This window comes from Oryx dammah, unplaced genomic scaffold (genome assembly GCF_014754425.2).
Source record: "Oryx dammah isolate SB20612 unplaced genomic scaffold, SCBI_Odam_1.1 HiC_scaffold_1, whole genome shotgun sequence".
Classification (NCBI taxonomy): domain Eukaryota; kingdom Metazoa; phylum Chordata; class Mammalia; order Artiodactyla; family Bovidae; genus Oryx; species Oryx dammah.
In genome coordinates this window covers 107125450-107149527 of record NW_024070185.1, presented here as the reverse complement: position 1 = coordinate 107149527, position 24078 = coordinate 107125450, and positions in this window count along the sequence as shown.

Sequence of the window (24078 nt, the reverse complement as noted above, 5' to 3'; positions counted from 1 at the left end):
GACATTTGATGACATTAAAAGAGCTGGGAGAACATAAAGGAGCGATTTTTAAACAGTTGCATAATGTGGGTGCTTTTTTTCCTCCCCATAGAAGGCATCAGACACTAATTCCTATTCAATCAATCAAGAAGCTCTTCTTGAACAAGCCCTGTCAATGTTGCTTGTATAATATCTTTTGCATCTCTCCTTTGCTTTCCATTTTCATAATTGCTAATGTCGTCCTAACTCATCTGACAGTCTAAGGTAACTGGAAGGACGCGGCATTCCGATCTCTCTCTTACCCTTGGTCGGCACCTTGGCCCGGAGCACCGTCATTTCTTCCCTGCATCGCTGTGGGCGCATGCTCGGTCTCTCAGTGGTGTCTTCACGACGCCATGGACTATATAGCCCCCCAGGCTCCTCTGTCCATGGAAGTTTCCAGGCAAGAATACTGGAGCGGCTTCCCATTTCCTCATCCAGGGGATCTTTCTAGGCCGAGGGATCAAACCTGCACCTCCTGCATCTCTTGCCTTGGCGGGCAGATTCTTTACCACTGCGCCGCCTGGGAAGCCTGCTTTGCTATAGAGGTCCCTAACGGTCTCTGCCGGCCAGCGCAGGAGACACCGTTTCAATCCTCGGTCCGCGAAGATCCCACACGCTGCGCAGCACTGCGCCTTTGCACCGCAACTATTGAGTTTGTGCTCTGGAGCCACGACTACTGAGCCCATGCGTCCTCGAGCCGGTGCTCCGCCAGGAGAAGCCGCTGCAGTGAGAATCCCTCACACCACAACCAGAGAGTAGCCCCTGCTCACCACAACTAGAGAAAAGCCTGCACAGCAAGGAAGACTTAGCACAGTCAAAAATAATAAATAAAATTACTTAAAAATATGTATTAGTTTCAAATGTATAGCAGAGTGATTCAGCTTTATATATATATAAAGTGAAGTCGCTCAGTCGTGTCCGACTCTTTTCAACCCCCATGGACTGTAGCCTATCAGGCTCCTCCGTTCTTGGGATTTTCCAGGCAAAAGTGCTGGAGTGGATTGCCATTTCCTTCTCCAGGGGATCTTCCCGACCCAGGAATCGAACCGAGGTCTCCCGCATTGCAGGCAGACGCTTTACCCTCTGAGCCACCAGGGAAGCCCTATATATATATATTTTTTTTCAGATTCTTTTCCATTTTATGTTATTACAAGATACTGAATACAGTTCTCTGTGCTATACAGTAGGTTCTTGTTGGTTATCTATTTTATATATAGCATCATGTATATGTTAATCCTAAACTTATTTGTCCCTCACTCCCTTTTTCCTTTGGTAATCATAAATTTGTTTTCTGTATCTGTGAGTCTATTTCTGTTTTGTCAATAAGTGCACTTGTATCGTGTTTTTTTTAGGTCTCACGTGTAAGTGATGTCATGTGATGGCTGTATTTCTCTGTCTGACTTATTTGACTTAGTATATGATAACCTCTGTTGCTGTTCAGTCGCTAAGTCTAGTCTGACTCTTTGCGACCCCATGGACAGCAGCATGCCAGGCTTTGCTGTCCATCACTGTCTTCCTGAGTTTCCTCAAACTCATGTCCATTGAATCAATGATGCCATCCAACCACCTCATCCTCTGTCTCCCCCTTCTCTTCTTACCCTCAATATTTCCCAGCATCAGGGCCTTTTCCAATGAGTTAGCTCTTTGTATCAGGTGGCCAAAGTATTGGAGCTTCATCATTATCAGCAGTCCCTCCAATGAGTATTCAGTGTTGATTTCCTTTAGTATGGACTGGTTTGATCTCCTTGTTGTCCAAGGGACTGGGTTGATTTCCTTTAGGATGGACTGGTTTCAAGGAACTCTCAGGAGTCTTCTCCAGCACCACAGTTTGAAAGCATCAATTCTGTGGCATTCAGCCTTCTTTATGGCTGAATCACATCCATACATGACTACTGGAAAAAATATAGCTTTGACTGTACAAAGTGATGTCTCTGCTTTGGAGGAAAAGTGATGTCTCTGCTTTTTAAAACACTGTCTAGGTTTGACATGGCTCTTCTTCCAAGGAGCAGGTGTCTTTTAATTTCATGGCTGCAGTCACCATCTGCAGCGATTACGGAGCTCAAGAAAATGAAACCTGACACTGTTTTCTACATTTTCTCCTTCTATTTGCCATGAAGTGATAGGACTGGATGCCATGATCTTCACTTTTTGAATGTTGAGCTGTAAACTAGCTTTTTCACTCTCCACTTTCACTTTCATCAAGAGGCTCTTTAGTTCCTCATCACTTTCTACCTTAAGGGTGGTGTCATCTGCATATCTGAGGTTATTGCTATTTCTCCTGTCAATCTTGAGTCCAGCTTGTGATTCATCTAGTCCAGTATTTCACATGATGCACTCTACATGTAAATTAAATAAGCAGGATGACAATATACAGCCTTGATGTACTCCTTTCCCAGTTTTGAACCAGTCCATTGTTCCATGTCCAGTTCTAACTTTTGCTTCCTGACCTGCATACAGATTTCTTAGAAGGCAGGTAAGGTAGTCTGGTGTTCCTGTCTCTTTAAGAATTTTACACAGTTTGTTGTGATCCACACATTCAAAGGCTTTAGCATAGTCCATGAAGCAGAAGTATACATATATATATATATATATATATATATATATTCTCTTCATTTCTCTATGATCCAGCATATGTTGGCAATCTGATCTCTGGTTCCTCTGCCTTTTCTAAATCCAGCTTGTGCATCTGTTCTTATGATAATCTCTAGGTCCATCCAAGCCACTGCAAATGGGCATTATTTCATTATTTTTATGGCTGAGTAGTATTCCACTGTATATATATACCACACTCCTTTATCCATTTGTCTGTCAATGAACACTCAGGTTGCTTCTGTATCTTGCTAAATAGTACTGCTGTGAACATTGGGGTCCATGTATGTTTTTGAATTATGGTTCTCTCCAGATATATTCTCTGTTCAGTTCATTTCAGTCACTCAGTTGTGTCTGACTCTTTGAGACCCCATGGACTGCAACACACCAGGCTTCCCTGTCCATCACCAACTCCTGGAGCTTGCTCAAACTCAAGTCCAATGAATCGGTGGTGCCATCCAACCATCTCATCTTCTGTCATCCCCCTTTCCTCCTGCCTTCAATCTTTCCCAGCATCAGGGTCTTTTCAGTGAATCAGTTCTTTGCATCAGGTGGCCAAAGTATTGGAGTTTCAGCTTCAACATCATGATATATGCTCAGGAAAATGCAATTCTAATCATCTCAGTCTTTAGCTTAAAATTCCCCAGTGATTGCATTTATCCACAGAAAGCTTGGCATCTGAGCTTGAACTACTGGGTCCTGTTCATCCTGGGCCCTCCCCACCAACTCTGCCTCTAGTCACTATCACCCTCTGCCTCTGAGGTCCAGCAACACTGCTTTCTCTCCATTCTTTTAGCAAACCTCCTTGTTCAAGATCCTTTCACACACACTGATTCTTTTCCCTCCAAAGTTCTTCTCCAGTTCTGTTTATCTAGTTAAATACTACCTAACCCTGAGATCTCAGCTCACATATATCTTTCTTAGAAAAGCTTTGACTAGTGCCCCAGTCTAGGCTAGGTCTCATGATCAAACACTAAAATTTTCCTTCATTAAAAAATTGTCATAATACACTATCTTGGGTCATCTGTGCAGTAGTTTGATTAATACTTGCCTCAGTCATTGTAAGTGCCACAAAGATGACATCTGAGTGTATTTCATTTTCCATTATGTCTTCCGCTCCTGGTATATATAGTTCCTGGAACACAGTAGCCTTTTAGTGAGGTTATCAGATTTAATGAATGAAAATGTAAGATGCTCAGTTAATTATGAATTTCAGACACATTTCCCATCCTTTTTTTAGTTTAAGTTGGCCCCATGCAATATTTGGGACATACTTAAACTAAAAATTAAGTTTTACCTGAAATTCAAATTTAACTGGACAGTCAGTATTTTATCTGGCAACCATACTTCAAAGCACTTAATATTTGATTTATTGAATGAATAAATTGATGATTAAATTAAGAGTCAGAAAACCCTGGTTCTGCTTCAGCCATTGTTTCCAGTTTCTGCTCACCAGTCACTTGATTCTTCCTCACATATACAGTGAAGGGCAAAGATATGTAACTAAGACTCCTAGAGAATTGGCATGAAATAGTGAAAAATTATGGCAAAAGCCAAATAATGATCTCTCCTTACCACAGTCCTTTCAGACCAGTTCTTTATTTCTAGAATTATCTGACAGGCTAAATTATTGCATCCTCCTCCTCCAAATTCTAACTTTCTCTAATGGCCAAAAAGAATCTTAAATACACCTTTTTTGCATGCTCTTCTAGGCCTTTTGTAATTTGACACTGTCACATTTTAGATCTAACAGACAGGGCTAGAATTTATATTTAATATTAATAGTTAAGAAAAATAAAAATCAATGGAAAAAATCCATAATGAAGAAAACATAAAAAATTTAAATAAAAACTGAATCGGTATTAGTGATTTTTCCTCTTGCCTCAGGCTACAATATGGCTTTGTACAGCACTTTTTATTTAAACTTTTGCTATTTGCTCATTGTGGATTTATTTAACTATGATTTTTTTAAAATTTTTGTATTAAAGTACTTGTTATCGTGATTATTGAACATTTTGAAGTCCCCTTCAGTTTTGTGCCTCTTCCTAATCCCAGCCCTGATGAGTGGAGACAAACTTTGGGAAAGAACATACAGGGAAGAGCTCATTGGGAGCAGATAGACCAGGATCTAAAGTGCCATGCTGAATTTATCCTGTGGGCCATGGGGGTTAGAAAGGTTTAGGGCAAGAGAGGGACAGATTCTGACATGAGTTTTGGAGACTCTTTTTTTTAATTATTATTTTTACTTTACAATATTGTATTGGTTTTGCCACACATCAACATGAATCCGCCACTTGACGTATAGTTGCTGTATAATATACAAGCTATGGGTTTCCTAGGTGGTGCTAGTGGTAAAGAACCCACCTGCCAATGCGAGAGACATAAGAGATGTGAGTTTGATCCTTGATCAGGACAATCCCCTGGAGAAGGGCATGAGAACCCACTCCAGCATTCTTGCCTGGAGAATCCCACAGACAAAGGGGCCTGGTGAACTACAGTCTGTGGGGTCACAAAGAGTCGGACATGACTGAAGCGACTTAACACGCACACAGAGTACAGGGGTACAGGGTAGTGATACAGGTTTTAAAGCTTACATTACATCTGTAATTATAAAACAGTGGCTATATTCCATATTGTACAATATATCCTTGTAGTTTACTTATACCTAATATTTCGTACCTCTTAAGGTACGAGTGACTGAGCGACTTCACTTGGTCTTGGTCTTATGGTAGTTGTAGGCTTCCAAGGTGGCTCAGTGGTAAAGAATCTGCCTGCAGTGCAAGAGATACAGGAGAAACTGGTTCAATCCCTGGTTTGGGAAGATCCCATGAAGAAAGGCATGGCAACCCACTCCAGTATTCGTTGCCTGGAGAGTCTCATGGGCAAAGGAGCTTAGCAGGCTACAGTCCATAGGGTCACAAAGAGTTGGACTTGCACTGACAGGCAAAGACTGAATACGTGGTGGTTCTATTTTTTCTTTTTTTTTTTAAAAGAAACCTCCCTACTGTTTCTCACGGTGTCTGCACCAGCTTACTGCCTTTTACCCCATACCCTCGCCAACACTGGTTGCTTGTATTCTTTTTTTTTTTTTAATTAAATTTATTTATTTATTTATTTTTAATTTTTACTTTACAGTTCTGTATTGGTTTTGGCATAGATTGACATGAATCCACCACAGGTGTACATGCATTCCCAAACATGAGCCCCCCTCCCACCCCCCTCCCCACAACATCTCTCTGGGTCATCCCCGCGCGTCAGCCCCAAGCGTGTCATATCTTGCATCAGACATAGACTGGCATTTCGATTCTTACATGATATTATGACCCAGCAATCCCACTGTTGGGCATACACACAGAGGAAACCAGAATTGAAAGAGACACATGTACCCCAATGTTCATTGCAGCACTGTTTATAATAGCCAGGACATGGAAACAACCTAGATGTCCATCAGTAGATGAATGGATAAGAAAGCTGTGGTACATATACACAATGGAGTATTACTCAGCCATTAAAAAGAATACATTTGAATCAGTTCTGATGAGATGGATGAAACTGGAGCCGATTATACAGAGTGAAGTGAGCCAGAAAGAAAAACACCAATACAGTATACTAACACATATATATGGAATTTAGGAAGTTGGCAATGATGACCCTGTATGCAGGACAGCGAAAAAGACACAGATGTGTATAGTGGACTTTTGGACTCAGAGGGAGAGGGAGAGGGTGTGATGATTTGGGAGAATGGCATTGAAACATGTATAATATCATGTAAGAATCGAAATGCTTGTATTCTTTTTGAAGATAGCCATTCTGACAGGTATGAGGTGAGATCTCTTTGTGGTTTTGGTGTGCACTTCCCTGATGATTAGCTTTATTCTGGCTACTGGTCTGGTCAAGAGAGCTGATTGGAGGGATGGTGACTAAAGCAGGAATACCAGGGAGGAAGGCAGTGCAGTAAGCCACGTCTGAGATAAGGAGTTGGAGTGTGTCATGAGGACCAGGGAAACGGCAGCCCGCACAGTGGACAGTGACAACTAGATGTGCCTGGAAGGAACACCCTCTCTTCTACCTCTGCTTCCTGGCTTTTCTTCTTTCCTGTCTGTCCTGCAGTCAGCTTAGCATGTCTTGTTGGAGTAGATAAGGAAGGGAGGGAGCACAGAGGCCTGGCTCATTAGCCTCAGTGACCAGAACTCTGACTACATGGATGCTGCCTGATTTATTTGCAGATCTTCTGGGCATTTCCCCAGTGCCTACATAAATTAGTTCCCCAGAGATCCATACATTGAACGCTGTACTCATTGTTCCCTGCCTATAGATTCCCAGAGGTGGGCCAAGAAATTCACTTTCTGAAATGATCTGGAAAGGGGCCATGTTATTGATACTGTCTCGCCCTGGTATTTGTACTTCAAAAAGCAGTGTACTCAGTTCAGTTCAGTTCAGTTCAGTCACTCAGTCGTGTCCGACTCTTTGCGACCCCATGCATTGCAGCACGCCAGGCCTCCCTGTCCATCATCAACTCCCAGAGTTCACTCAAACTCACGACCATTGATGCCATCCAAACATCTCATCCTGCCCCCAATCCCTCCCAGCATCAGAGTCTTTTCCAATGAGTCAGCTCTTTGCATGAGGTGCCCAAAGTATTGGAGTTTACTCAGGGTCTCATTATTTCAATTAAAACTCATCTAGCTCTCCTGAGTAAAAAGAAATATCAATATTGCAAAGACTCCAACTTTACCATGTACTTGCTATGTGGTCCTAAGCATCCTACATGATTTTTCTGTGCTTTTAACCTCGCCTTTGGGAAGCAGCTTGCAATAGATAAATGAGCCTGAGCGATGCGATTTCAGTCCTGATGCTACTACTCACCCGTTGTGTGCCTTTGGGGAAATGTTTTATCATTTCTGAACACTTGCCTTCTCCTTCTGTCAAAGAGAGAGACTTGTAGGGTTCAGAAAACGAAGATCATGGCATCCGGTCCCATCACTTCATGGGAAATAGATGGGGAAACAGTGGAAACAGTGTCAGACTTTATTTTGGGGGGCTCCAAAATCACTGCAGATGGTGATTGCAGCCTTGAAATTAAAAGACGCTTACTCCTTGGAAGAAAAGTTATGACCAACCTAGATAGTATATTCAAAAGCAGAGACATTACTTTGCCGACTAAGGTCTGTCTAGTCAAGGCTATGGTTTTTCCTGTGGTCATGTATGGATGTGAGAGTTGGTCTGTGAAGAAGGCTGAGTGCCAAAGAATTGATGCTTTTGAACTGTGGTGTTGGAGAAGACTTGAGAGTCCCTTGGGCTGCAAGGATATCCAACCAGACTATTCTGAAGGAGATCAGCCCTGGGATTTCTTTGGAAGGAATGATGCTAAAGCTGAAACTCCAGTACTTTGGCCACCTCATGTGAAGAGTTGACTCATTGAAAAGATTCTGATGCTGGGAGGGATTGGGGGCAGGAGGAGAAGGGGACGACGGAGGATGAGATGGCTGGATGGCATCACGGACTCGATGGACGTGAGTCTGAGTGAACTCCGAGAGTTGGTGATGGAGAGGGAGGCCTGGCGTGCTGTAATTCATGGGGTCGCAAAGAGTCAGACACGACTGAGCACTGAACTGTACTGAACTGAACTGATCAGGACAAAAGGTGTCCATGCCTGCCCAGTGCTTAACACTGAGCACTTAACATTCAGTAAATGTTAGCCATCTCCTCCCTGCAATGGTTAATGGAGACAGGTAGTAAGAAAGAATGTGCCCCAAAGGATGGCATGTCAGTTTTTTTTCAATCTGGCAAAAACTAAAGCATAGTTACATGCCAAGATTTGCTGATACAGTGAATAATTTCAGAATAATTTTACAGCTGTATATACAAAATGCCAAAATTCAATATGAGGGTGGGTTTTGGTGAAGCAAAGTCATTCAAGCTATTTGTAGTGTCATATAGGGAAATGCTGCCATATTTCAGCCTTAGTAATGTTTTTTAAGTGCACTCAAATATTAAATTTTCCATCAGTGAGCTCTTTTGATAATCTCAGGGAAAAACGAGGCATACATATACATAGAGCCAGACCATCCTAAATTAGTTCATTAAAAACAGGCACACATTGTCTTTTTATTTGGATATTCAGCTTAGTTATTCCTTTATATATTTTAAAGTTGAATCTCAAATCAAAATAAATGTGGTCTCACCCCAGAGTGCCGTATAACATTTACAGTTTAAGTATTATTTTTCTCCGTCTGTAAGATGGAACCCAAACCTGCTTCCAAGATGTGGTATAAAGACTAATAATATATAAAAAGAGCTTTGCCTAGGGTGAGATACAGAGCAAAGATTCAATGACTAGTTGTTGGGATTACCATCACTGTTACAGTAATTATGAATACATTAAATGTTTGCTTGATTTTTTCAAGTCTTTTCCGATTTTATATTTAAATGTTTTGTCCAACGATGTAAGTGGGCCTCCTTTTTTCTTAACATTGTGGCCTTTTCTTATTACTTCTGTTTCACTTTTCTTTAAAAAATATGCCATAGAATAATTAATTTTTATTTATAAAAATGAACAAAATCATCTTTTATCTTATTAGAAATATACTTTTCTACAGTAAAGTGAGGTTCATAAGACTCCGACAACCTGGATTCTTATAAAAAGTTTATTGATTTATTCAAAGTCACCAAGCAAGATCTGTGATCCAGAACACTTTCCACTATCCTCTCATATTTTGAATTTAACGTTACCTTTGTGGTCTGTCTTCCAGAATATTTAAATTTGAATTTGACTTTATCGCCTTTGGAATATTGTTAGGATACTCCCTTTTTTTACCCTCCTTTTCATTCTGCCATTAGTTGGCATGTTCTCAGTGAATGCAAATTCACTTTTACATCAGCAAAAGCAAAATTGAATAAGGAAGGCCATCTGATATGTAGTAAATCAAACAAAACCACAATGAATTTCAAAGCCAAGTATAAATTTAAGATACAGCATGATGTAAAGGAAAGAGAAATGAGCTCAAATCAGGCGATTTGGATAGAGTTTAGACTCTGTACTGACTCACTTCATGACCTTGGGAAAGTCACTTAGCTTCTCTTAGGTTTCTTATTTTTCCTTAGTAAAATTAAGTGTAGTGCTAGATAATCATGAATTAATCACTGATTTCAATTAAACATATTATAATTCCCATTGGTTAATATACAAAAAATTAAGCCTGAACTCCATCAAGTATTGTAAAATAATTTGAATTTTTACCAAAATTAAGTTATATATTAAGATAACCTAATTTTTCTCTTATTATGGAATCTCAGATTATAGAACTCCAAATATGACATGTCTTGATTTCTGCAAAGAATTTGGTCAAGTTTCTCCTTACACCTTCTGGGTAAGTTAGAAAAATGTGGATGAGATCAGTGGTAAATAAACCCAAGAGATGACAGGAATCTCCAGAGGAGTTACAGCAATGTATTAACACAAAATACTGAGCCCTGTCCTCAGACAGTCTGGGAGGCTTTGGGTGAAATCTGGTGATCACAGTGGTCTCCAGTTGATTCTCAAGGTCATCATGGTTTGGAAACTGCTAGACTAGACTGTAACTATGTGTATTAGTTAGTGGCTGAAATGCCGGTGTAACCTACCAGGGTAAGTTACATATTTCCATCCTTGACCTGGTGCTTATCAATGCATATGTACATGGTTTGGTTGACGACACAGAAGGGATGCTGGTCAGATGCATAAATACTGCAGACACACTTGATGACAAAACAACGACTTCAAATCACTTCAACCAGTGGGATAATCAGTTGTTGTTCAGTCACTAAGTTGTGTCCAACTCTTTGCAACCCCATGGCCTGCAGCATGCCAGGCTTCCCTGTCCTTTACTATCTATCTGCTGGAGTTTGCTCAAACTCATGTCCATTGAGTTGGTGATGCCATCCAACCATCTCATCCTCTGTCGTCCCCTTCTCCTCCTGCCCTCAATCTTTCCTAGCATCAAGGTCTTTTCCAGTGAGTCAGCTCTTCACAGTCAGTGGCCAAATTACTGAAGCTTCAGCGTCAGCATCAGTCCTTCCAGTGAATATTCAGGATTGATTTTCTTTTAGGATTGACTGGTTTGAGCTCCTTGCTATCCAAGGGATTCTCAAGAATCTTTTCCAGCACCACAGTTTGAAAGTATCTCTTCTTTGGCACTCAGTCTTCTTTATGGGTCAACTCTTAACAAAGTGAGATTTAAAGGGTGCATAAATTTCTATCTTCTATTTACGAATTTTTAAGTTAAAAAAGTAGTATCAAATGAGGTGCACCTGACTTGTGAGCATCTCATGTAGAATAGACATTGAGGTTTTAGAGGGCTAGAAGTATAACATCCTTTTGAGAATAAAATCATTTTCATGTGAAAACGTTTTGTATATGGTAGTTCTGTTTAATTATTTGAGGAACCTCTGTGCTGTTTTCCATGACAGCTGCTTCATTTTGCATTCCCCCCAACTGTGTATGAGTTCCCTTTTCTCCACATCCTCACACTTGTCTTTTATTTTTCTGTTAATAGTATTCTGACAGGTGTGAGGTGATATTTCATTTTGGTTTTGATTTGCATTACCTTGATTATTACTTACCTCATGATCCAACAGATCCACTTCTGAGTATTTATCCAAAATGATTGAAATCAGGATCTTGAAGAGATAGCACTCTGTCTTTATCACAGAACTATCCACCATAGCCAAGGCGCGGAAACAATCTAAATGTCCATTGACAAACAGATGACTCAAGAAAACATGATTTATGCATATGAAGGAATACTATTCAACCTTTTAAAAAAAGGAGATTCTGTAATGTGTCACAATATGATTGCACTTTGAGGGCATTATGTTAAGTGAAATGAGTCAGTCATAGAGAGACAAATACTATGTGATTCCACCTATGTGAGGTATCTACAATAGTAACATTCATAAAACCAAAGAGTGGGATGCCGGTCACCAGGAATTGGAAGAAAGGATATGGGAGATATTAATTAATTGGATATGGGAGTTGTTAATCAATGGGCATAAAATTTCAGTTGAGGAAGGTAAACAAATTCAAGAGATCTACTGTACAACATTGTATGTGGGAGCAACAATATCATATTGTTCATTTAAAAATTTATTAAAAGAGTACATTTCATATTAAGTGTTCCTTCTACAAAAAAAATAAGAAAAAACACTCCTATAAAGTGTAAAATACTATACACATCATAAAATGACAGCAGTTGACCTCAGGCAAGGGCAGAATGGATTGGTAGCTAAAAAGGAGTCCTAGATTCAAATCCTACATTAAAGACAGTGGTTTGGTCTCAGAAAAATTATTTAATTATTCCATATCACAATAAACTGTGGAAAATTCTGAAAGAGATGGGAATACCAGACCACCTGACCTGCCTGTTGAGAAATCTGTATGCAGGTCAGGAAGCAACATTTAGAACAGGACATGGAACAACAGACTGGTTCCAAATAGGAAAAGGAGTACATCAAGGCTGTATATTGTCACCCTGCTTATTTAACTTATATGCAGAGTACATCATGAGGAACGCTGGACTGGAAGAAACAAAAGCTGGAATCAAGATTGCCAGGAGAAATATCAATAACCTCAGATAGGCAGATGACACCACCCTTATGGCAGAAAGTGAAGAGGAACTAGAAAGCCTCTTGATGAAAGTGAAAGAGGAGAGCAAAAAAGTTGGCTTAAAGCTCAACATTCAGAAAACAAAGATCACGGCATCCGGTCCCATCACTTCATGGGAAATAGATAGGGAAACAGTGGAAACAATGTCAGATTTTATTTTTGGGGGCTCCAAAATCACTGCAGATGGTGACTGCAGCCATGAAATTAAAAGACGCTTACTCCTTGGAAGAAAAGTTATGACCAACCTAGATAGCATATTCAAAAGCAGAGACATTACTTTGCTAACTAAGGTCCATCTAGTCAAGGATTTTCCTGTGGTCATGTATGGATGTGAGAGTTGGACTGTGAAGAAGGCTGAGCGCCGAAGAATTGATGCTTTTGAACTGTGGTGTTGGAGAAGACTTGAGAGTCCCTTGGACTGCAAGGAGATCCAACCAGTCCATTCTGAAGGAGATCAGCCCTGGGATTTCTTTGGAAGGAATGATGCTAAAGCTGAAACTCCAGTACTCTGGCCACCTCATGCAAAGAGTTGACTCACCGGAAAAGACCCTGATGCTGGGAGGGATTGGGGGCAGGAGGAGAAGGGGACGACTGAAGATGAGATGGCTGGATGACATCATGGACTCGATGGACGTGAGTCTGGGTGAACTCCGGGAGTTGGTGATGGACAGGGAGGCCTGGCGTGCTGCGATTCATGGGGTCGCAAAGAGTCAAACACGACTGAGCGACTGAACTGAACTGAACTGAACCAGAGCAGCATTAAGAACTAAAACATGTCGCATATACTGTCTAGCACACAGTGACACTCAGGAAATGGTATATGAGGAATAATCGTATAATGTTCAGAATGGAGGAAGAATGAGGCCAGCTGTTTTCGGTGATTGTCAGGTGACACCTGAGTTCCCAACTCGGGGAACCATACTTTAGGAGACTTCTAAAAGGAGAGTGTTCAAAGCAGGTGATGGCACATAGAACCAGAAGGATAGGTGGCTCCCTGTCCATCACCAACTCTCGGAGTTCACTCAAACTCATGTCCATCGAGTTGGTGATGCCATCCAGCCATCTCATCCTCGGTCGTCCCCTTCTCTTCCTGCCCCCAGTCTCTCTCAGTATCAGGGTCTTTTCCAGTGAATCAACTCTTCACATGAGATGGCCAAAGTATTGGAGTTTCAGCTTCAGCATCAGTCCTTCCAGTGAACACCCAGGACTGATTTCCTTTAGAATGGACTGGTTGGATCTCCTTGCAGTCCAAGGAACTCTCAAGAGTCTTCTCGAACACCACAGGTCAAAAGCATCAATTCTTTGGCGCTCAGGTTTCTTCACAGTCCAACTCTCACATCCATACATGACTACTGGAAAAACCATAGCCTTGACTAGATGGACCTTTGTTGGAAAAATAACGTCTCTGCTTTTTAATATGCGCTCTAGGTTGGTTATAACTTTCCTTCCAAAGAGTAAGCATCTTTTAATTTCATGGCTGCAGTCACCATCTGCAGTGATTTTGGAGTCCCCGAAAATAAAGTCTGACACTGTTTCCACTGTTTCCCCATCTATTTCCCATGAAGTTAGGTACAATCAAATAGATCGGAATGCATTGAGGGTGTTTTCTCTTGAGAAGCCAGAGGACGATATCAAACTAGCTGAAGGGAAAATACTAGAAAGCTGTTCTGGTTTTTGACTCATCACAGAGCTTCACTTGGGGATGACCCTACTGGTCTGGGAAGTATGTCTCAGGAGATACTTTCTATGATCAGAAGAGCATGAGTGTCCTGGGCAGGAGTCAGGGTGGGCTCTCCCACCCCTGTTGTGTGCTCAAGCCACATGGGCAAAGTCTTTGGGAGGGGGGCCCTTTCCTAAGGTTAGAGTTTGCTTAACTGAAGACCTCTAAGGCCCTCGTGAATGTTTGGGTTATGTGGTGGGGGTGGGGGGTGGCAGCAGCCCCGTGCCTTCCTGAAGGCTCTCGTGTGCTGGGGGAGTGGACCTAGAGATGGAGGAGCTGTCAATGACTTGCTGCTCCAAAGATGGAAGGTGATCTGTGTTTCCTTCTAGTTTGATGCATCTGCCTTTGCTCCCAGGGCATCAGCCAAGTGCCTACATATTGGACCCATCCATCTCTCCTGAACTGCAGAGTTGGGGGTTGTGTTTGCCTAATGAACCTCTTCAGAAAAACATACTTCCCCAAATTAGGTTCTAATTGCATTGGGAAGCAGCAATTGCCTGGAACCTGTTAATATTTCAGAAGGTTGCATCCATCTGAGTGATTGGAGAGCCTTGTAGAGCCCTGTAGAGGGTGGGACTGATAGAATTCTGGACTGACCCCTACTCCACCAGCCTTCCCCATTTTCCCACCTTCAGCCTCCCTGTGGGTCATCAAAACTGGACACTGATGAAATCTTGGTTTCAAAAAATCTTAACTCTAAGTGGGATTAGATTTATGGAGCCACAATATTTGGATTCTCAACTAGAATAGACCCATGTACCCCTGTGCGTGTACATGCTAAGTTGCTTCAGTCATGTCTGACTTTGTGTGACCCTATCGACTGTAGCTTGCCAGGATTCTCTGTCCATGGGGTTCTCCATGCAAGAATACTGGAGTGGGTTGCCATGCCCTCCTCTAGGGAATCTTCCAGACCCAGGGATCAGATCCACGTCTCTTATGTTCTCCTGAACTGGCAAGCAGGTTCTTTACCACTAGCACCACCTGGTAAGCCCCTTTGAACACTGACCCCTCATTTTATCAATTAGTCCACCTGGCAATATCCCTGGGAAGTAGCCTTGAACCCCTTCTTAAACATCTCCCAAATTGGGCAACTCACCACCATCAGATATCCTATTCTATTTTTGTACAGCCTTGGGAGCTAGAAACGTCTTATTGAGGTCAACCCAGTATGAATTACTTAGTTCCTTTGGGGAATAATACTAATGAGGATGATCATAACAGTCTACATTACTGAAAAGTTACTACCAATTAAACACTCTAGTAAGTACGTTTTCTGGTTTAATCCTGATGCTTTAGGATATATGTTATGTATCCTACTCTGTGGATTAAGAAACTGAGGCCAAGAAGGTTCTTACGATTAGTTCAAGCATCAGAAGTGCATTTCAAACCCACATCCCTAAGACTGAGATAGCTCATTCTCTCAACCTCTTCCTTGTACTCCAAATAGAGGTCTGTGGGTTCTGTCCAGAGTAAGGCCTCTTTAAAGGTACCCCTCCATACCCTACCCCCATCCAAAAAGAGAAGGCATATTAGCTCTGCAATTCATCTCAAACCTGTTCCCACATTTGGCTCTAGTCAGTATGAGTACTACTGCCCTAGAGCAGAGGTTTTCAAACTATGCACAGGAAAGCTCTGCACTTTAGATAAAGGGACCAGGGGTCTACTGTGGGGCCTGAGAGGGACTGGAATGGTAGGGCCCTGACCCTCATCTTCAGTCAGGGTCCTTTCTCATCTTTTTATGTACTGGGCTTCTATATAAGCTCTCTATTAGAGAAAAGATTCCATGGCTCATAAACATTTGAAAACTGTGCACTGGACTAGAATACAGACATCATATCTAAATGTTAATGGGGTATCTTAGGCCAGTCTCATATGTTATAACACCAGCCTCTCCTCACATCCAACTCTGAAAGCATACATGACCAGCACTTGTTGAATAAAGGAAGGATTTACGTGTCAGGCAGAAATTCTTCCTAAGTGTTTCTAATCTGTTCTTTCTCAGATGCTCCATTCCTGTGCTAGGACACCTTTGTCTCTGTCTCTCTTTATCTTGCTCTCTTTCCTTGAGTGGAGAAGGATATAGCCACCCACTCCAGGATTCTTGCCTAGAGAATCCCGTGGACAGAGGAGCCTGGTGGGCTGCTGTCCATGGGGTTGCACAGAGTTGGACACAACCGAAGCGACTTATCATGCCTGCATACGTTGGAGAAGGAAATGGCCACCCACTCCAGTGTTCTTGCCTGGAGAATCCCAGGGATGGGGGAGCCTGGTGAGCTGCCATCTATGGGGTCGCACAGAGTCAGACACGACTGAAGAGACTGAGCAGCAGCAGCTGCAGCTTTCCTTGACACCCTGATACTCCCACTCACAGGCATATTCATCTCCTCGGGTCTGTGTCTTCTCTGCTTACCCGTGTCTGCAGCTTTGCTTTTTCCCCACCCCCACCCCACTTAGACTTTCTCCCTTAGGAACTTAATGTCTGTATTGATCACACCTTTTTAGTATTTTTGATGCTTTGACATTTTGAGGCCTTGCTGACTCTGGAAGGGCTGCCTTTAATTCCCAGCGATAGAAAAGTACCTGCCTGTAAGTGCAACTTTCATATGCCACAGTCCACCACGGAGCCCTCCCACCCCACCCCCAGCCACAGCGTTTATTTGACCCTTGCTTTCTGGGCCACTATTTTCCTGCCCTAATCACCCAAAGGACAGGTACCAGGTAACAAGGGAATATGTAAACTGGGCAATCCTAAAGGTGGTGTTCCTGCCTCACCCATTACTCCCCATGGAAACCACGATAAAGGCTCCTGTCCTTGTTTGTTTCAAGTCCGCCTGCCTCCTGACTGAACCCGGTGCTTCCCTTGCGACCACGTGGCGCACCCTTCCTCTTGGACTTTGTGTGTTACGGCTGACTTTCTTCTCAGTGGCCGTCAGCTCTTGCTCTGTCAGTTTCACCATGTCGGAGTAATCATCAACCCTGTACTTTGAAGCATCTTTTTCTCGGATTTTGGCCCTCTTGCCCTCTGCTCCTTGGTCTGCATTTTCAACAGTTGTTGCTCTCAGTGAACCCAGATCTTCCAGAGTCTTCCTTCTAGGAAAGTCTGAGGACGGGCATCTACACGTGGTTTCTGAATAGCTAACACTTTTCCCCAACAAACACATACATGTGCGTGCCTGGATATGTCCTAGCCCTGCCCTGACTGGCTTCCCTCATAGCTCAGTTGGTAAAGAATCTGCCTGCAATGTGGGAGACCTGGGTTTGACTCCTGGGTCAGTAAGATCCCCTGGAGAAGGACATGGCAACCCACTCCAGTATTCTTGCCTGGAGAATCCCATGGGCAGAGGAGCCTGGAGGGCTACCGTCCATGGGGTTGTAAGAGTCGGACACGACTGAGCGACTAAACCACCTACCACCCAGCTCTGGGCCCTTCATGTCCCTCCTGTGTCTACGGCCAGGAAGCCTTCTTGAATTTCACCCTCCTCTTTTCTCCTTGCGCAGAGCTTTCCACGTGCCCTTTTTGGCCTGAACGGCTTCAACCACTCTAAGAAATAATACCGAGAGCACTGCTTTTGCTGTGTGTCCTCCTCTTCTCCTCTCTGTGACCCCACCCACAACATCCTGGCAGCTGACCGCTCCTGTTCCAGTCTGGGCAGCCCCTGAGGGTGGTACTAGCTCCGCCCCCGGCGTGCTGCGAGCTGACGTCAATTTCCGGAAGGGAGGGGTGAGTTCGACGTGTGCTCTTTTTGCCTTTTCTGTCTTTTCTCTGAGGAGCCGCCAGACACACACACACACACTGACACACACGCACGCACGCACACACACACACACTCTTCTACCTTAAAGCGATGCCTCTGTTTTACCTATGGGCAGTCATACCCTCAACAGCCCAAAGGAAGCCATTCGATTTCTTTTAGAATAGTTGTAGGCAGTATGTCTGGAACTGCGTGGTAAAGGCAGAATTCAGTTTTGTTAATGCAGGAAAAAGATCTGAACATGTGGATTCAGATCCAGGGAAAGGCAAGAGAAAGAGGCAGATAAAAAGAAGAGGAAGCGATGAGTGAGTGAAAAAATAGAAGGAAAGAGGAAAGGAAGGAGAAAAGAATCAGTTGACCGGTAGCTCTTGTCCAGACTGATTCCTTGGTTGGTGTACTCTGGGAGGCTGGGCTATGGGCCCTCATTTCCTCAAGCCTTATTCCCCTATCTACACTGTCTCTAAATAATTGTGTTAATTTTGGACCCTGTCAGCATTTAAGGCTTATCCAGTGGCTGCCAGTTGCACTTGGATGCAAATGCCTGGAAAGACCCGAAAGGTGGGAGGTGCTGATCTAACCCCTTTTGGAGCCACTAAGATGGGCCCCCTCATCTGTGTGCCGCCCCACCCCCTGCCTGGCTCTGCACACTCCAGGGCAGGCACAGGTCTGGGAGACTTACTGCCTGCCACTTCTTTCTCCTCATCCGGAGAAACATGACCGGTAAGTATAGGCTCAAGATTAAAGAGATTAGTGTGACCTATCCCAGCTCCAGGAAGCAGCTAGCATTGGAACAGTTTGTAAGTTTTGAAAGTGCCAAATCAGGGTGGGGGAGCTAGTCCATTCAGGAGATTCATAAGACATTCTGGACCCTTCTCCCAACTGCTGCTGCTTCCGCATCCAGAGATTTCTCCACTGAGCCTGTCCCCTGTTCCCTGATGACCCACTGGTGATTGCTACCTCGGGAAGGATGTGGCTGGCTCCAGCTTGGAGGGGATAAGGAGATCTGGGTCTCTCAGCCTGTCTGCCTCCTAGAACGGCGCCATCACTCCCCGTCTCTTTCTGACCCTTGTTTATCTCATCTTCCCTTGTTCTCTGCTCTATTTTGTTGTAATTTCACCCACGGGGGAGGAAAAAATAAAAAAGTCTGATATGGAGATATCACTGGAGTAAATGACATTTACTGTTAATGTGGCGGCAAATGGCCTCCTCCCCGACTCGTGATGTTTTTACTCTCTTAAGGAAGGACGGGGCACTGGTCTCTGCTCCAGGCCCCAAGGCCAGGGGAGATTTTTCATCTGTCTCATTAACTCTGAGGCAGGATTTTGGCCACCACACCATTCTGTGGAGAGAGTGCACTGTGGGAAAATTGTGGCACCCCAACACTCGGCAGGCAGAGCCCAGGGCCAAGCTTCAGGACCTTGGTTCCTGCCCACATCCATGGCTCAGGAGCTGCTCAGGGTCCCCGAGTTAACTTGCCTGAGCTTCAGTGCCTTCATCTGCCAAATGGAAATAGCAGTCTGCTCCACTGGTCGCTTTGAATGATGATGACACTCTCATGAGATGAATGTCTTTGAAAGCTAACACACTCTGAAATGTTAGCTACAGTGAGGGTTGTTTTTATTTGTTTCAGTGACTGCAGAGTGCAGATTTTTTTCCCTTCCCAGTATCAACTGCAGAACACACTTCCATGTCTAGCTCTCCTTGGATCAAATCTTTCTTTCAGAAAAGTTTCTAATATAGGTCATTTTAATGTCTAGTCAAGGCTGCGGTTTTTCCAGTAGTCATGTATGGATGTGAGAGTTGGACTGTGAAGAAGGCTGAGCGCCGAAGAATTGATGCTTTTGACCTGTGGTGTTGGAGGAGACTCTTGAGAGTCCCCTGGACTGCCAGGAGATCCAACCAGTCCATTATAAGGGAGATCAGTCCTGGGTATTCTTTGGAAGGACTGATGCTAAAGCTGAAGCTCCAATACTTTGGCCACCTCATGTGAAGAGTTGACTCATTGGAAAAGACTCTGATGCCTGGAGGGATTGGGGGCAGGAGGAGAGGGGGACGACAGAGAGTGAGATGGCTGGATGGCATCACAGACTCGATGGACGTGAGTCTGAGTGAATTCCGGGAGTTGGTGATGGACAGGGAGGCCTGGCGTGCTGCGATTCATGGGGTCGCAAAGAGTCGGACACGACTGAGCGACTGAACTGAACTGAACTGAGTGTCACCTCATTTGGTCTCCTTACCCCAGTTTCTCCAGTCCAGACCATTCTCCACCATGCCAGGAGGGCTGTCTTTCTGAAACGCATGCCTGATCCTACTCACACTCACACACACACCCTCCCAGGAGCTCCAGCTGCCCATGAGTTGACTTAATACTACAATCAGACAAAATTTACCCATCACCTGCTGGGTGTTGCAGGCACTGCTACTGGGGGGAGCGACAGCAGGGAAGTAGACAGGAAAGGGTTTTGCCCTCCTGAGCTTTATGTTCAAGAAGGGGAGGCATAAAATGAACAGGAAGATAGCAAAGAAGATCGTTTAGATAGTGCTAAGTTACGTGAAGACAGTAAAACCAGGGGATGAGATGAGATAAGATGAGGGATACGAGCGTGAGCAACACTGGATATCTGCACTCCGACCCCAGTAACCGAAGGAAGCAGCTGTGCGGACCGCTGCGGGGAGAGGGTCCACAGGACCAGAAACAGCAGTCACGGAGGCCTGGCGATGGGACAGGCTTGGCAGCGCTGAAGAGTGGAGTGGGGGTTGGTATGATGAGCAAGGGAAGGATGGTGGATGGTACCCTGAGTGGGAAAGGCAGGACCTTGCAGACTATTACAAGATTCTCAACTGTCCTCTAAAGGCCAGGGGAAGCCTTTGCAGAGTGTGAGGCAGAGGAGTGACATGATCAGATGTGCCTTTTGTGAAGATCGCTCTGGCTGCACTGTGGAAAATGGGACTTCCATGGGTGAAACTCCAGAATTGGCTTTCAAAGCCCTTTATCAGTTGGGTCCAATTTACACTTCCAGCCACAGGCTCCGTTAAGGCTTCACACACCTGTGCTGTTGGTAAACTCAGAGAGGTGCTGTCTCCTCCATGCCGTGCTCTTCCACCTCTTTAATTCGGTTGCTGCTCTTCTTTCTTCTGGGAATGCTTTCCCTGCTGTCCTCAGTGGTCTCACCCCTGTGGTCACCCATTCTGCGTGCCTGGATGTGGGGCCAGAACCTGAGCACATTCTCAGGGAGATGACTGGGCACTCCAGTGCTTGCCTACTATGTGCCTGGCACCGTGCTAGGCTCCCAGGATTCAGGGGGAGTGAGACAGACATAGCCCTGCCCTCACAGAGCTCATAATCTGAAGGAAGAGGGCAGGTTCAGGCGAAGCACGGGGCTCACTATGGAGCCTGTGCCTTGGAAGATAACCCAGGGCTGTACGTGGTCATTGAGGAAGTGTGGAATCATAGATTCATGGGCACGTGGCCTGTGCCTTGGAAGATAACCCAGGGCTGTACGTGGTCAGTGAGGAAGCGCAGAATCATAGATACATGGGCACGTGGCATCTCAAGCTTATAGAACCAAGCCATACTAGGAGAAAAAAAACATCAGGAATTAGAAATGAATATTTATCAAGTCTCTGGAGGACAGGGTGGCTGTCTAAGCTTAGAAGCAATAGAGGAGACGACGGAGGAAAAGACGTAAACTGGGAGAAAATACCCACAGCAAATATGACAGAGGATTACTATCTTTATTAAGGAAAGAATGCATGCAATCAATTAAATTCACTAAGACCCCAGCCGGCAAGTGAGCAGAGGGCACAAAGAGACAATTCTCAAAAGAGGAAGCACATGCAAACACAAGCAAAACATGTTCATTCTCTCTAACAATCAGAGATACGCTTAGCAAAACCAGGAGATAACACTTTTTGCCTCCTGAATTAACAACGTTCCAACAAACAAAGAGGAGGATGGCCAGTGCTTTGGAGAGTGGGCTGACAGAGATCCGCTCATGTATTGCTGGTAGCTGCGTAAACTAGGGCAGCCGTTTTGGAAAACAGTTTGGCAATGTACATGATGAGTCTCAAAATATGATTTAATTTTAGTAATTTAATTTTGGCTTTTTTTTTTCCCCAAAGGAAGAGTCCCCAAAATAGAGAAAAGTTCTATGCACGAAGATTCCCCCCACCCCCCGGGCGCTATTTATAGTAGCCAAAGGAGGGGCGGGGTGGGGTGGGGAGGACCAAATGGCAACCAGAAAGGGTACAGATATCCATATAAGGAAACACTCTGTGGCCCTTTAAAGAGATGTTTATAAGATGCTATTCTCTGTGCTAAAGTTAAGTGGCAAAGGAGGACGAACAAGGAGTTACTTATGTAGCATGACTGTACTCATAGGGGGAAAATCGCAGACTGATTGACTTAACAGTTTCCCACACTGCTGGATAGATGAGAACATCCCTGGGCTATTGGTCTGGGGGCAGGGATGTGGACTGGGTCACCTCGTTTGCATCCTCTAAGGTTGGAGACTTGGTAAAAGACCTGGGCGGGGTGCGGGGTGGGGTGCAGTCCCAGTCTTCCTTGGGGAACTTGATCTAGCCCCCCAACTTCTGAGTGAGCTTCCAAACTGTATGGTTTCCATTACCTGGCTGGGGTCCATTTCACAAAGGAGGCAACAGGGTTCAGAATGGTTTATCCCTTGCTCAAGGTTGCACGGATTTGTGGTAGGGCTGGTACTGGAATTCAGGCCATCTGAATTCAAACCAATGCAGCCGCCTACCTACCTCTACATCTGCATCAGTGGACGCGCATTTTTATTTACTTGGCATGTGTATGTGCTCCATCCATACACATTTTGAGTGTACACACCTTGTATGTATATTCAGTGCACAAATAACCCAACCCACCACAGTTACCTGGATTGTTCCAGTTTTATGTCTTAAAGTCGGGAGCAACTGTTGGTCTCCCTAAGCGTCTGTTTCACCCTGCTTTGTAAACACACACTTGATGCATCCCTGTATATCTCTTGGCACGTCTGGGTTGGCTTTTTTGCCGCAAACTGTCTGCTACTTTGGCTCCAGCCACCCAGTCAGCTTCACAACATCTCTAGCCCTGGGCCAGATTCTTATTGTCCTGTCCGAGAGAGGAGGGGCTTGAGGGAAGCCCCCAAGTCTGGTTCCCAAGAGCCAGTGTTCCGTCGCAGGCAGCCACCATGGCACCATCTAGCCGGCTTCTTGGAAGCCGATAAACGTCCCTCCCCGCTGATATCCCTGCTCTGCTCAGCCCAGGAGTAGATCTGTTTGCTTTCATCAGGCAGAAATGCACTTGCCTCTTGCCTCTCGCGGCTTAATTAGCTCTAATGCGGGCGGAGGCTGTCCTTGGACGGCTTCCCGCAGCTGCCCTCTGCTGGCCGGCAGCCGCATTGGCGGCTGGACCCAGGGAACCAGACGCTGCGGTTTCCGCCTGAGAGTCTGCAGCCAAGTTTGTTTCCCAGAGAGACCCTGAGACGGAGAGGCAGTTACAACAAAAAACCTTATGACCAGTCTTGGCACACAGAGCAGCCCAAGTCTCTCCTTCCTAAAATAAATATGTACAAAAATGTTTCCCTGTGTCCATGAGGAAAGCTAGGTCATTAACATCAACCTGTGTTTGAAAGCACAGTTCTAACCTTGATGAATTTGCGCAAGCTGCTGCCTGTTTCTGAGCCTTGATTTTCTCGCCTCATCTGTAAAATGGGCACCACCATAGGGTTTATCATTCGGTTCTTGAGAGCCTTAATTGAGAATGTCTGCAAAGTCCTGACCAGTGTCTACCACAGGGAATCCTGATAAATGGTGAGTGTTATTATTAATGATACTGCTATTGCAATTGCAGCTAGCACTGGGACTGTTTTGCCTTCTCTGCAGTGATAGGAGAAGGCTGTGCCGATCAAATGCTTTTCGAATTGGCTCTTGACATATTGTTAAGATTTGACAAACATCTTTTGATTATTGCTATGTCCCAAGTGTTGTCCAAGAGATGAAACAGGTATAGAAATAAATAACTCACTGGACCAAAAGCAGAGTAACTGCACTAAATCTGAAATAAAGGAGAGAGTTCTTTTATTCAATTGAAGTGTGTTTGTAACATAATAATGATAATAATACAATCTCATGTTTGCCTAGCATTTTTCAGTTTTCATAGTCCTTTCCCAGGCCCCTCAGAGAGATAATGGATGTGAGTGCTGTAGAAAATAGACAGCTTTCTGCAAAATTAAGGTGATTTGTATTGAAGAGTGAAGTTTGTCTATATCCTTCATTGACTAAACAAATCATTCTCTCCTGTTAGATTGATAAAGACGACCTCAGAAGCATCGAGTCAGGGACTCTTA